This window comes from Caretta caretta, chromosome 16 (genome assembly GCF_965140235.1).
Source record: "Caretta caretta isolate rCarCar2 chromosome 16, rCarCar1.hap1, whole genome shotgun sequence".
Taxonomy (NCBI): domain Eukaryota; kingdom Metazoa; phylum Chordata; order Testudines; family Cheloniidae; genus Caretta; species Caretta caretta.
In genome coordinates, this window is record NC_134221.1 from 7,830,205 (window position 1) to 7,842,932 (window position 12,728).

Here is a 12,728-nt window from a genome sequence, read left to right on the forward strand (position 1 = left end):
ATTATGGCAGTGTTGGGTCAGAGCCTGGCATAGAATCCAGGAATCCTAGTCCCATGCCCTGTCCACTTGGCCACACAGCCTCCCTCTGAAGAGCCTACAATCTAATTTCCAACCTGGCCCTATGCCTGAGGGTAGTGGGGAGGGCAGGTGAGAGTTCTGGCAGTAAGAATGAGTGGTTTCTCAGCCTAGGCATGTTCATGTCTTCAGCACATCTACATTTCTTTGATGATCTACTCACATTTTGTGAGCATCCAAGGAGAAGCTGGTCTTAAGGAGGCTCTTAGCATTGTCCTGCACAGTAAGCATTCCACGGGCCAGAGGATCAAAAAACTCATTGTCACTCAGAACACAAACTCTGGGGAGCAGTAAGAGAAAACCCTGCTACCCCCAAGTCAGAAACTCCCCCCAGTCATCAGCAGCAAGGTTTGAACCCACGATCTGCCACACCAAAGCAGAGGACTCTACCAGTTAACCTAAAGGAGGAACTCTGCTAGCAGATAGTAACCATAAGCAATTAATCCTTTCTGTTGCTTAATTTATAATGAAAGGTGTCAGGGCTCAAGCAATTTTTTTTACATTCATAACCGATGCAGCAAGCCCAGAGGTGCCAGGGCTCAGCCCTAGCACAAATGAAGCACTGATCCTTTCTGTGGACCAGCCATGAAATTAAAAGAGGGGTTTGACACTCTGACCCAGTGCGCTGTGCCGGTGTGAGGAGTGCTGTATATTCTGGCACACGCGCTTTGATTAGTCATAACTTTACTGGCAGGCTTCCTGCAGTCACAGCAGCAGTGTCGCCGGGGGTAAATTCTGCAAAGCAGTGGAGCCCGTAGCAGCAGCCTCCCTGCTTCACGTACCCGCCTCTTCCGGTTTGCCAAAGATCAACGCTGAATGAGCCGCCGCTGGGATTCCTCGGGAGGGCTAATCCGTGGTTTTCTATTTCAAGCATTAGGGGTTTGATTTTTTTTTTCCTTCCTAACCCACATTCCCAAACTTTGTCCTGGGGCAGGGGGAGGGAAAGCAATCCTGATTCAAACCACATGGAAAGAACAGCAAGACTCCTAAGGAGAAACATGTTTCAGGCCGGTGACAATTCCAATTGAAGCTGTCCTGGCATGAAATGGAAGCCGTATGTTTGGCATCTATTACTTTTCCTTTATTAGAACTGCATGCTGCTGCGACGTGATGTTAGGGAAGGTATATTAAAACATCAAAGGCCTTTAATGCTTTTTAAAGCCGCCATCGTATTTCCTGCTGGCCGTGATGCGTGCCGGCGGGGTTGCAGGCCGGGTCTGCAGGAGTAGCACATGTTGCTATTTCAGAGCCTACCACAGCCCTGCTTTTTAGTGCTGAGCCAGTGTCCCCATGCAGCAGCCATGATGTGCTGGATGTGCACAAGTCCATGGGGCCGGACGAGTTGCATCCGAGAGTGCTGAAGGAACTGGCGGCTGTGATTGCAGAGCCATTGGCCATTATCTTTGAAAACTCGTGGCGAACAGGGGAAGTCCCGGATGACTGGAAAAAGGCTAATGTAGTGCCAATCTTTAAAAAAGGGAAGGAGGAGGATCCTGGGAACTACAGGCCAGTCAGCCTCACTTCAGTCCCTGGAAAAATCATGGAGCAGGTCCTCAAAGAATCAATCCTGAAGCACTTGCATGAGAGGAAAGTGATCAGGAACAGCCAGCATGGATTCACCAAGGGAAGGTCATGCCTGACTAATCTAATCGCCTTCTATGATGAGCTTACTGGTTCTGTGGATGAAGGGAAAGCAGTGGATGTATTGTTTCTTGACTTTAGCAAAGCTTTTGACACGGTCTCCCACAGTATTCTTGTCAGCAAGTTAAGGAAGTATGGGCTGGATGAATGCACTACAAGGTGGGTAGAAAGCTGGCTAGATTGTCGGGCTCAACGGGTAGTTATCAATGGCTCCATGTCTAGTTGGCAGCCGGTATCAAGTGGAGTGCCCCAAGGGTCGGTCCTGGGGCCGGTTTTGTTCAATATCTTCATAAATGATCTGGAGGATGGTGTAGATTGCACTCTCAGCAAATTTGCGGATGATACTAAACTGGGAGGAGTGGTAGATACGCTGGAGGGGAGGGATAGGATACAGAAGGACCTAGACAAATTGGAGGATTGGGCCAAAAGAAATCTGATGAGGTTCAATAAGGATAAGTGCAGGGTCCTGCACTTAGGACGGAAGAACCCAATGCACAGCTACAGACTAGGGACCGAATGGCTAGGCAGCAGTTCTGCGGAAAAGGACCTAGGGGTGACAGTGGACGAGAAGCTGGATATGAGTCAGCAGTGTGCCCTTGTTGCCAAGAAGGCCAATGGCATTTTGGGATGTATAAGTAGGGGCATAGCGAGCAGATCGAGGGACGTGATCGTTCCCCTCTATTCGACATTAGTGAGGCCTCATCTGGAGTACTGTGTCCAGTTTTGGGCCCCACACTTCAAGAAGGATGTGGATAAATTGGAGAGAGTCCAGCGAAGGGCAACAAAAATGATTAGGGGTCTGGAACACATGAGTTATGAGGAGAGGCTGAGGGAGCTGGGATTGTTTAGCCTGCAGAAAAGAAGAATGAGGGGGGATTTGATAGCTGCTTTCAACTACCTGAAAGGGGGTTCCAAAGAGGATGGCTCTAGACTGTTCTCAATGGTAGCAGATGACAGAACGAGGAGTAATGGTCTCAAGCTGCAGTGGGGGAGGTTTAGATTGGATATTAGGAAAAACTTTTTCACTAAGAGGGTGGTGAAACACTGGAATGCGTTACCTAGGGAGGTGGTAGAATCTCCTTCCTTAGACGTTTTTAAGGTCAGGCTTGACAAAGCCCTGGCTGGGATGATTTAACTGGGAATTGGTCCTGCTTCGAGCAGGGGGTTGGACTAGATGACCTTCTGGGGTCCCTTCCAACCCTGATATTCTATGATTCTATGTAGCCACTGGGCCAGCCACTCTACAAACTGGCTTTACAAACAAGCCTTCCAGCACTCCAAAGGGGGGGCCAACTGTTGATGTTAACCCGTGTTCCAGATGGGGAGTCAGGGACCAAGGCTTTATTGTAAGTAACTGGCCTGAGGCGATGTAGCAAGTCAGTGGCATAGCCAGGAATAGGGCTGTTGAAGGCCAAAATAGCCACAGTGGCAGAAAAATAATGAATTCTACAACTGACTGGAAGATTGTACCCCAGCTTTCAGGCACAGACCTGGCCATGGTAATCCACCTGTTCACAACATCCCAGGCTGGATTAATGCCCCTCGGATCTAGGAGTGAAGCCACTGCAGTCTGAAGAAGGTCCAGGTTATACCAAATGCATCCACCTACCTGCTTAGCAACGCTGGTTGCCCTGAAAGCATCACCCCAGGCTCCCCATAGATTAGAATGCAGTTCTAGATCTCTGTTCTTATCACTGAAGTCCTTGATGGGGCTAGTCCTGAGATCGGTTTTCCTCCTGCTGCCGTGGCTTCCCATGACGGTTGCAGTTGACAGGATCAGCCAATAATTGGGGACTTATGGGTGCAGGAGGCAGGATGTTGGCAGAAGCTGGAGCGGTGCTATGGACCCCGTCCCCACAAGAGGTGGGAACAACCAGGGGCTTTACCAGGTTCAGAACTGATCTGTCAGAGTTAGCTTTTGTTGGGTTCCTATAGACGTCCCCGCACACCGACTATAATCTGCTGTTTCTCCTGCAGGCTGGGACAGAAGAGAGAGATGTTGTTTCTGCTTGCGAGGTTCTCCGATGACAGGGGCCGCCGAAGACCCGAGATAGTCAGATGCAGAATCTCTGACGCCTAGGCTATGGGTATGTCTGCACCACAGTGGTACAGCTGCAGTGCTGAGCTACCCTACTGTGGTGTAAGCACTTCGCATAGCAATGGAAGGTGATACCTCAGAGGAAATAACACTTTGTGTGCTTAAACCCCTAAAGCAATGCCTTGCAGGGATCTGGAAAGATCTCTCTTTTTCACTCTGCACTACTGATGTGTTGGCCATCCTGGTTATTGGGTAAGAGGGGAAGGAATCGCCCGTGCTTAGGGTGACGAGGTGTGAGAGACCCAGCTTGGATTCTCTGCTCTGCCAGAAACTTTCTGTGACACGCATGGCAAGTCCACTTAGCCTCTCCATGCTTCAGTTCCCCAACTGTAAAATATGGATAACAGCACTGTGCTGCCTTGCAGGGTGTTGTGAGGAGCAATGCATTAATTACTGTGAAGTGCCCAGATATCTCCATGATGGGGACTCAGTAAATACCTTAGTGTCATTCTGCTGAAGCATCAGCTATTGGTAGGGCCCTATCAAATTCACGGCCATGAAAAATGCGTCGCAGACTGTGAAATCTGGTTTCCCCCCTGTGAAATCTGGTCTTTTGTGTGCTTTTACCCTCTACTATAGAGATTTCATGGGGGAGATCAGCCTTTCTCAAATTGGGGGTCCTGACCCAAAAGGGAGTTGCAAGGTTATTTTAGGGGGGTCATGGTATTGCCACCCTTACTGCTGGGCTGCCTTCAGAGCTGGGCGGCCGGCGAGCGGCGGCTGCTGACTGAGGCCCCAGCTCTGCAGGCAGCAGCGCAGAAGGAAGGGTGACAACACCACACCAGGCCACCTTTACTTCTGCGCTGCTGCTGGCGGCGGCTCTGCCCTCAGAGCCGGGCAGCGGGAGAGCGGCAGCTGCTTGGCAGGAGCCCAGCCCCGAAGGCAGAGCTGCCGCCAGCAGCAGCGCAGAAGGAAGAGTCGCAGTACCGCAGGCCCCCCTACAATAAGCCTTACGACACCCCCCCGCACAACTCCAGGACCCCTACCGTTACAACACTCTGAAATTTCAGATTTTAATCGTGGAAATCATAAAAAAATTTATTATTTTTAAAATCCTATGACCGTGAAATTGACCAAAATGGACCATGAATTTGGTAGGGCCCTAGCTATTGGCCACTGCTGCCATGGATAGACCAATGGTTTGACCTGGTGCGGCACAGCCTGTCTGTGTGGTCGTGTGTCGCCACAACAGGTTGATCAATTAACCGTCTAGGTTCCTAGCTGGCTCTGGGAAGCCATTGGAGCATGTACGTGAGGCGTATACTTTGTGATGCCAGCTCCATGTCCTGGCTTCACCTCTGCTAAGGGGAACCTATTATTCCAGACGGAGGTGTAGGGGAGAAAGGAGGGACAACGCAGGTTTCACAAAGCGAGCTTGTAACAAGAATGCTTCGTCACTGCTGCCAGCAGCTCCATCAGCCGAGTGCAGGTGTGCTGTAAAAGCAAGTGCTCGGGGTGGGGTGGAGGAGGTGAGGCCAGTACATGGCGTCTCAGGGATGCGTTCCTCTCGGTGTGTGTTGGTTACATTCTTGGGTTGGGTGTTCTTGTAAACGTTACTTCCGCAGAAAGACGTCTTTCCCCTTTGTAAATAACATCAAAGAGGAAGGGATGGGGTGGGGGAGCTGTGAAGGTGCCAACATGACTGGGGAGGGGAGTTCACCACATGGGAAATGCAAACTGATTTCAAGGCAGTGGGGCCACTGTTGCTTATGATCTCCTGTTAGCAATGTGTCAGTGAGGGAAAGGTTGGAGGGGAAGTGGAGAGATGCTTCTGGAAGAGGGGACGGGAGACCTGCAGGTGCTTGGCAGGAGATGAGAGGGAATCCTCGGGACTATGAGCACTGCTTTTGATATTACTCATCACCAGCCAAGCCAGCAAAGGGATTTTTCGCATCACCTGTTTGGACATGAGCAGCGGTATTTCCATCAAAAAAGATAACCCAGCTCTGTGGACACTTGGGTCGTTCCTACAGGTGTTCTCCTGCTAGGTTAGTCTGCACCTGCTGTCACTTGGGTGAAGCCACTGAACTTCCCCAGCTCTCACTCACGGGTACCACGGAGAGCGTCCACTGCATGGCAGCCAGATGTTGTGATGCAGCATGTTTGTGCCGCGACTCGTGTTGCATTGGAGAGGGGAGGTTTGTGCCATCCAAGATGTTGGCTGGGTCCATCAAGGGTCTTTATAGCATCTGTTGTTTTCATTCCTAGATAGTGAAGAGATTGTCGCTTCTCCTATTAAGGTAGAAGGAATGTGAATACTTTACTTATCCCTTCTTGTGAGGTCACAATTCTGTATTTATTACAGATTGGGAGCAAACCCAGCACGTGGAATCTGAACCTTTCAAAATTTCTGAGAAGCTTGGACTTGGGCTCCCTAGATCCAAATCTGCCTCTTTGATTTTTGTTTTGTTTTGTTTCAGGCCAGATCAGAACTATAAGGGAGGGTGAATTTCAGGTTTGGATGATGCCAGACTCCTCCCGAGAATTCAAACTGGCTGAAATGGCATGAGGTTTGCGCTGTTTATCCAAACTCTTGGCTAAAGCCAACCCAGCATCCACACCATTCTGATTGCCTACTGCCACAGACCAGAAATTCAATAAATAACTAATATCGATGATAGAATTACAGAAGTTAGAGATGGATGAAACCTGTGGGTTTATCTAATCCCCATCTCCTTTCCATTAAAGGGCAAACCTCATAATGTGCATTTGGGATCGGCCACCTATGTGATCATTTGCCTTTCCAGTTCTCATCTGCCTGCAAAATGGGGTGAAGTGACATCTTAGTATTGGAGTTAGAACTCCATGGTATCTCAGTATTGTCAGAACTGTGACATTCCTGGTTCTGAACTCTGTCCAGATATAGCCACACTTTTCTCCCACCTGCACGTAGTGCCAGTTTTATTTAGAGACATTTTGTATTAAAGCTCCTGGTTTGGTCTCATGCACTTGCATTCTGTTTGTTTAACATGCCTAAACTCTATCACTTAAAAATATTGTCCAAAGCCATATTTCTTCTGAGTATCGTGAGCCTACAGTACACAGTGGTATTGTCGTTGGAGGGAACAGATGGTATCTGTAACAGGGTTTTGGAGACTGATTCTCTAGTGCTCTGTGTTCTCGGCAGAGATGGTGTATTCTCTTGCTACATGTGGCTGCTGAACAAAACATGGACCCTTGTGTATCATGGGACCCAGTGGCTGGCCCCTTGCTCTTAGCCATTTGCTACTCTTCAGGTGAAAAGAGCTATTAGGAAAGATAATGCTGAGTAGTTGAAAGGCCACCCCAGTAACTGCAGTGGTGGAGGATGTGATGGATTGGACCCCCTCCCCCCTATCCAGGATGCCACCTGATATACTGGGGGTTCACTGAGCCTCTCCTGTTCCTCCAGCCTGGATTCCCTCTCTGTTTTGCTGAATTAGGCTTTCTGGCCTATTGCAGCGCACACACACACTCAGGTAGGGCCACACCCAGCTGCAGACATAGACTGAAGTCAGCTCTGTGTGAGAGGACTTACCCGGCACTCACGTGCACACCCCTTTTGCGGGATAAACTCTAAATAATACTGTCTTGCGCTGTATAGAAAGATCTGCGCGGCACAAGCTCATAAAAATTCGCCCTTTCCCTCAATGTGGAGACAGATGTGCACAGCTTCTTGCTGCCCCTTCCCCCCAATATGAATTCCACAAACGGGGTTATGTTATATACAAGAAATACGTTTATTAACTACAAAAGGTAAATTTTACGTGATTATAAAGGATATCAAACAGATCAAAGCAGATTACCTTAGTAAATAGACAAAAACAGAAAACTGAGCTTAACACGCTCTTTTGCTGTGACCTGGGTCAAACAGTTCCCATGGTATAGTGCTGTCTCTGGGAGGTTTCTATTGTACACAGTTCCTGGGGCAATCCTTGTACTTGTGTGCATTTCCTCAGTAAGCCATTAACATTGTTTGGCCTCTTTACTGTCGTACCTGAAAGGCTGCTTGTGGGTGTTTTCAACCTCAGGACATATTTCAGCAATACATACATAGTCAAACTTCATAACTTCACACATGACGATAGCACATACAGTCCAATGAGATATTACTGTCTAGCAAATCAGGACTTTTAGAATGACACCTCACAAGGCATGCTTTGTATAAGACATATTCTAATTACATGACAGTGGTGAATATGGGGTGTCAAGGTGTAACAGAGGAGATTTAGCTTTAGGCTCGGGTAATGATACTGTTACAGCTTTGCTGGCAAGGAAGAATATGATGTATATTGAAACAAATGCAAAGTGTAACAATGCATCCACACTCCAGATTGACAGGCTACACACTCACTGATCTCTTTGTCAGTGTAATACGGGAATCTTCATTTTCCCTGCAACTCTTTTGTTGTGAGGTCACAGCTGACTTTGTGTAACCATTGGAGCTCACCTGGGTGGCTCTGAAATGTTCTGTTGCTCGGGAAGTGGCTGTTCTCCTGAGAGAGAGAGAGAGACTTCCTTGAGACCTTGGATGACCTCAGAGGAGGCACCAGGTTGGTGTAGTCCACACAGCACGAGGTTTTCATATATTCCCTGAGGTTTGGTTGTTTTCAGGCTCAGCCTTTCAAAGTTTGTTTGGCCAGCTCGCTCAGCTACTGATCTGGCTTTTAAAACTTGGTGGGTTTTTTTTTTTCCAGAACATTGTTCCTTTATTACTTGGGGGAAACAGGTTTTCCACCATCCATGATGAGCCTTGAGGACTCCCTCCCCTTGCAGTCTTTCTGGCCTTTACCCCCTTTTCTCACTCTTAAAGCCCCCCACTAAGCCTTCTGAGTGGGATGGTTTGGTCAGGGCTCCTTTCTACAGTGAAATCAGTAGAAGAGTGAGGGTACGTCCCATGCTTCCAACAGCCAGGGCCAGCTCCAGTGTTTTTGCCACCCCAAGCGGCAAAGAAACCCAAAACTTGCCGCCGAACAGGGAGGCGGAATCCTGCCCGCCGAACCCGGAGGTGGAGTGATGATGCGGCCACCGAATCGCCGCCAGTGAGTGAAGAGAAGAGGCGTGACCCTGCTGCCGAATTGCCGCCAAGCACGAAACGCACTGTGACGGAGCGACTGCCGAATTCCTGCCGCTGCCGAGGGCCGGTTGCCGCCCCAGAGCCCGACGTCCTGCTGCCCCTTTACATTTGCCGCCCCAGGCACCTGCTTGGTTCGCTGGTGCCTGGAGCTGGCCCTGCCGACAGCACATCTGTTGCCTTCTGCTTGGAGTACTGCTACCTGGACCATTAGGCAGTTACTGTTGCTTTTGACTAATGCGGAGCAGTAGCCTGCCCTGTGCTGAGTGAGAATGAGCCTGAGAATCCAGTGAGGTCTTTCTCTGATGGCAGTGCGGTGCCCAAAGTGGTGGGACTGGGAGGACAACGCTGTGCTGAAGCGCTGGTGAGCTAGCAAGCTGCAGAACCCAGGAGGCAGGTGGTAATTGCTACAGAACAGCTGCAGTCAGGTCCATGAATTAGCTCTTCGTTTCTTTCTCGTTCTCTCTGTCTTTTCCAGTGAAACTGCTCCAGCATAGTAATGTTATTTATATGATGATACTGGGGCAGTGGCGATGAGGTTCAGCAGGTAACACTGTAGTGATCACACAAGTTACTCTGGAGCTGCTGTTGTTGCCAGGCTGTTACTGCCTAGATTCTGCAGCGCATCTCAGGGTAACCATTTAAATAGCTTGGGACCAACCTGGACCACGTCTTGCTCCAGTTACATTGGTGAAAGGACCACGGCAGATCCCTGAGAGAAGGAGAGTCAAAGGGGGGTTGCTAGCAAATGAAGGGTACGTTTTTTCTCCTCTCTAACAAAATATTCTGGAATGTTCTAGAACTCTGCTTCTGATAAGCATCCAGAGGATGGAATACCATTAAAAGAAGTCTAGATGGCCTCCCTACACCCCTCTCCTCCCCCAAAAGACATTTCTGCCTATACTGTTCCCATGCTCCGAGAGCAGTTTCCTACCAGGAGGCAACAGGGCTGGCCCTTCCTGATGTTCTCTTGTGATAAACATTACACAATGCAGACCCTAATATGGAGATGTCTCCTAGAGCAGAAGGTAAAAACATTCATTAGAGTGGGGAGTTCTTTCCACTGATCAGAAGCGGTTGCGGTCATATCTAATTGCACTTAAATTGTTTCAAGATGATCTAGGGCTGCGTGACTCTTGGCAGGAATCACTGCCATGGTCTGTCTGGTTCCAGGCCTTTTGTTGACAAGTCTCTCACAGGACTCCTGAGGGGAGAAAAAAGTCCCTGGTTGAGTGTCAAGGTGTCACTATGGATTAAAACTAGTTAAGCAATGGCCAAATAGCCAACAGAGTTGAGATGGGCAGTTTCTTGTATCAGTAAGAACTTTTCATAGACACTTAGATTTCAAGGCCAGAAGGAACCATTGTGGTCATCTAGTCCAACCCCCTATATAACACAGACCAGGGACCTTCCTCCTTACTAATGGGGGATCTCCATGGTTGATATTGGGACCATTTACGGCTGATTTTAAATAATGATTTGGAGGAGGATGCTAGCAGTGAGTTGGAGACATGTGCTGGAGCCTCTGAAGCCTTAGGGACAGGGGAAAGGCCATGGTGAACGTTGAGAAATTACAGCTGGATTCAGCCAGCAACACCCTGGCTGGTGAAATTCAATGTGGACAAATGTAGGGTGGCAAAAACCAGTCTAAGCATACCTGTGTCCATGGACTCTGAACCTGAGGCTTCCTCTGGGAAAGTGTGGAGACCTAGGAGTCAAGAGGAATGGGGAGATGAGAGCACCTAATGCGGTCTTGGGATGCATCAGGCGAGGTATTTCCAGAAGAGACAAGGAGATGCTAGTACCGTTATACAAGGCACTGGTGAGACCTCATCTGGAATATTGTGTGCAGTTCTGGTCTCCCATGTTTAAGAAGGATTAATTCAAACGGGAACAGGTACAGAGAAGGGCTACTAGGATGATCTGAGGAATGTATACTTGTCTTATGAAAGGAGACTCAGTGAGCTTGGCTTGTTTAGCCTAACTAAAAGAAGGCTGAGGGGAGATATGATTGCTCTCTATAAATATATCAGAGGGATAAATACCATGGAGGGAAAAGAATTATTTAATCTTAGTACCAGTGTGGACACAAGAACAAATGGATATAAACTGGCCATCAGGAAGTTTAGACTTGAAATTAGACGAAGGTTTCTAACCATCAAAGGAGTGAAGTTCTGGTACAGCCTTCCCAGGGAAGCAGTGGGAGCAAACAACATATCTGGCTTCAAACAAAGCTTGATAAGTTTATGGAGGAGATGATATGATGGGATAGCCTAATTTTGGCAATTAATTGATCTTCGACTACTAGTGGTAGATATTCCCAATGGCCTGTGATGAGATGTTAGATGGGGTGGGATCTGAGTTACTACAGAGAATTCTTTCCTGGGTGTCTGGCTGGTGAGTCTTGCCCACATGCGCAGGGTTTAGCTGATGGCCATATTTGGGGTCGGGAAGGAATTTTCCCCCAGGGCAGATTGGTAGAGGCCCTGGGGGTTTTTCGCTTTCCTGTGCAGCGTGGGGCACAGGTCACTTGCTGGAGGATTCTCTGCACTTTGAAGTCTTTAAACCACAATTGGAGGACTTCAATAGCTCAGACATAAGTTCGGGGTTTGTTACAGGAGTTGGTGAGTGAGATTCTGTGGCCTGCATTGTGCAGGAGGTCAGACTAGACAATCATAATGGTCCCTTCTGACCTTAAAGTCTATGATTCTATGATCTGGACGAAGATTTCCACCTAATAGTATGCCTCTCAAGTTATGAGAAGCAAATGAGAGACTAAGGGGTAGGTTCCATTAGAACGACAATCACACTCCTTTATCGAATTAGGATATAGTTGACATTGCAAATGTTTTCAGAAGACTGGAGAAGTCACTTGGCATTGCTGTACTCAGAAGTCCATGGTTATACTGAAAACCAATCACTCCCTTTTTAACCTTGCCCCATAACTTGAGGTCAAGAGGTCATGCTAGGAAGTGAATGGCTGGTAAATTTAGAACAAAGGAAACTATTGCTTCATGAAAGGTAGTTAACCACTAGGGATTTACTGCCACAAAAAGGCAGGGTCAATTCTGTGGTTGGGTAACTTTGTGATCGTAATAACTTTGATCTGAAGTAAAGGTGGAGTTAATCAATTCTCATGCTTCAGTGCATAAATTGGTCCCCAGTGAGAGGCCAGGAAGGGATTTTTTTTTGCACCAGTGTTCAGTATGGCATTGTGGAATTAGCTAGATGCTGCATGGGAGTGTATCACTGACCTACGAAGCATCCTGTATTAGCCACAATAAGAGGCAGGATTCAAACTAGTTGGCCCGTCACTGTGGCCTCGCTCAGTGCTGGTGTTCTGTCACGTATAGTGTCTGCACTAATCGTTCCACTTTTCTGCTGACCAGAGCTCCTTCAGGCAAAGAGCTGCTTAAAATGCAGAAATCAATCGATTTTCCTTGGCTTCTGAGGCCTGGATTCAGTCTGTATTCAGGGTTCAATTCTCTCTTTTGAAGTTTAACGAAACAGCATCACAAGCCCCCAGTGCACCTGAGTTCACTGCTTCAGAAGCCATGGGGAGAAAGCATTGGCTGCATGCCAGTTCCTCCAGAGCCTCCACAAAAATAGCGCTGAAGAGGCTTCTGAGGGAAATGAGACTCCGCTGCAGTGGGCCACAGCCTGGCTTGACAGGCTGTCAGGGATTTTGCACATTTGCTCACATTAATCAATTTGGGATAAACTTTAAAGGAGCCGAAATGCCTGGTGCAGCATTAGAGCTAGTTAAATGTACCCATCCATCATCTGTCCAAGAGCCCTGCTTATTGCTAGAAATATTTCCATATGGTGAAAGACCTTTGTTTGTTTTTGTAAATGAGCTCT

General features: G+C 48.2%; 1 protein-coding gene across 3 annotated transcripts in view; it reads left to right on the plus strand.

Moving 5' to 3' along the window:
* LOC125623348 (uncharacterized) overlaps positions 1-12,728 on the plus strand; it is a 253,272-nt gene that overhangs the window by 136,777 nt on the left and 103,767 nt on the right. The gene's annotated exons all lie outside the window — the stretch shown is intronic.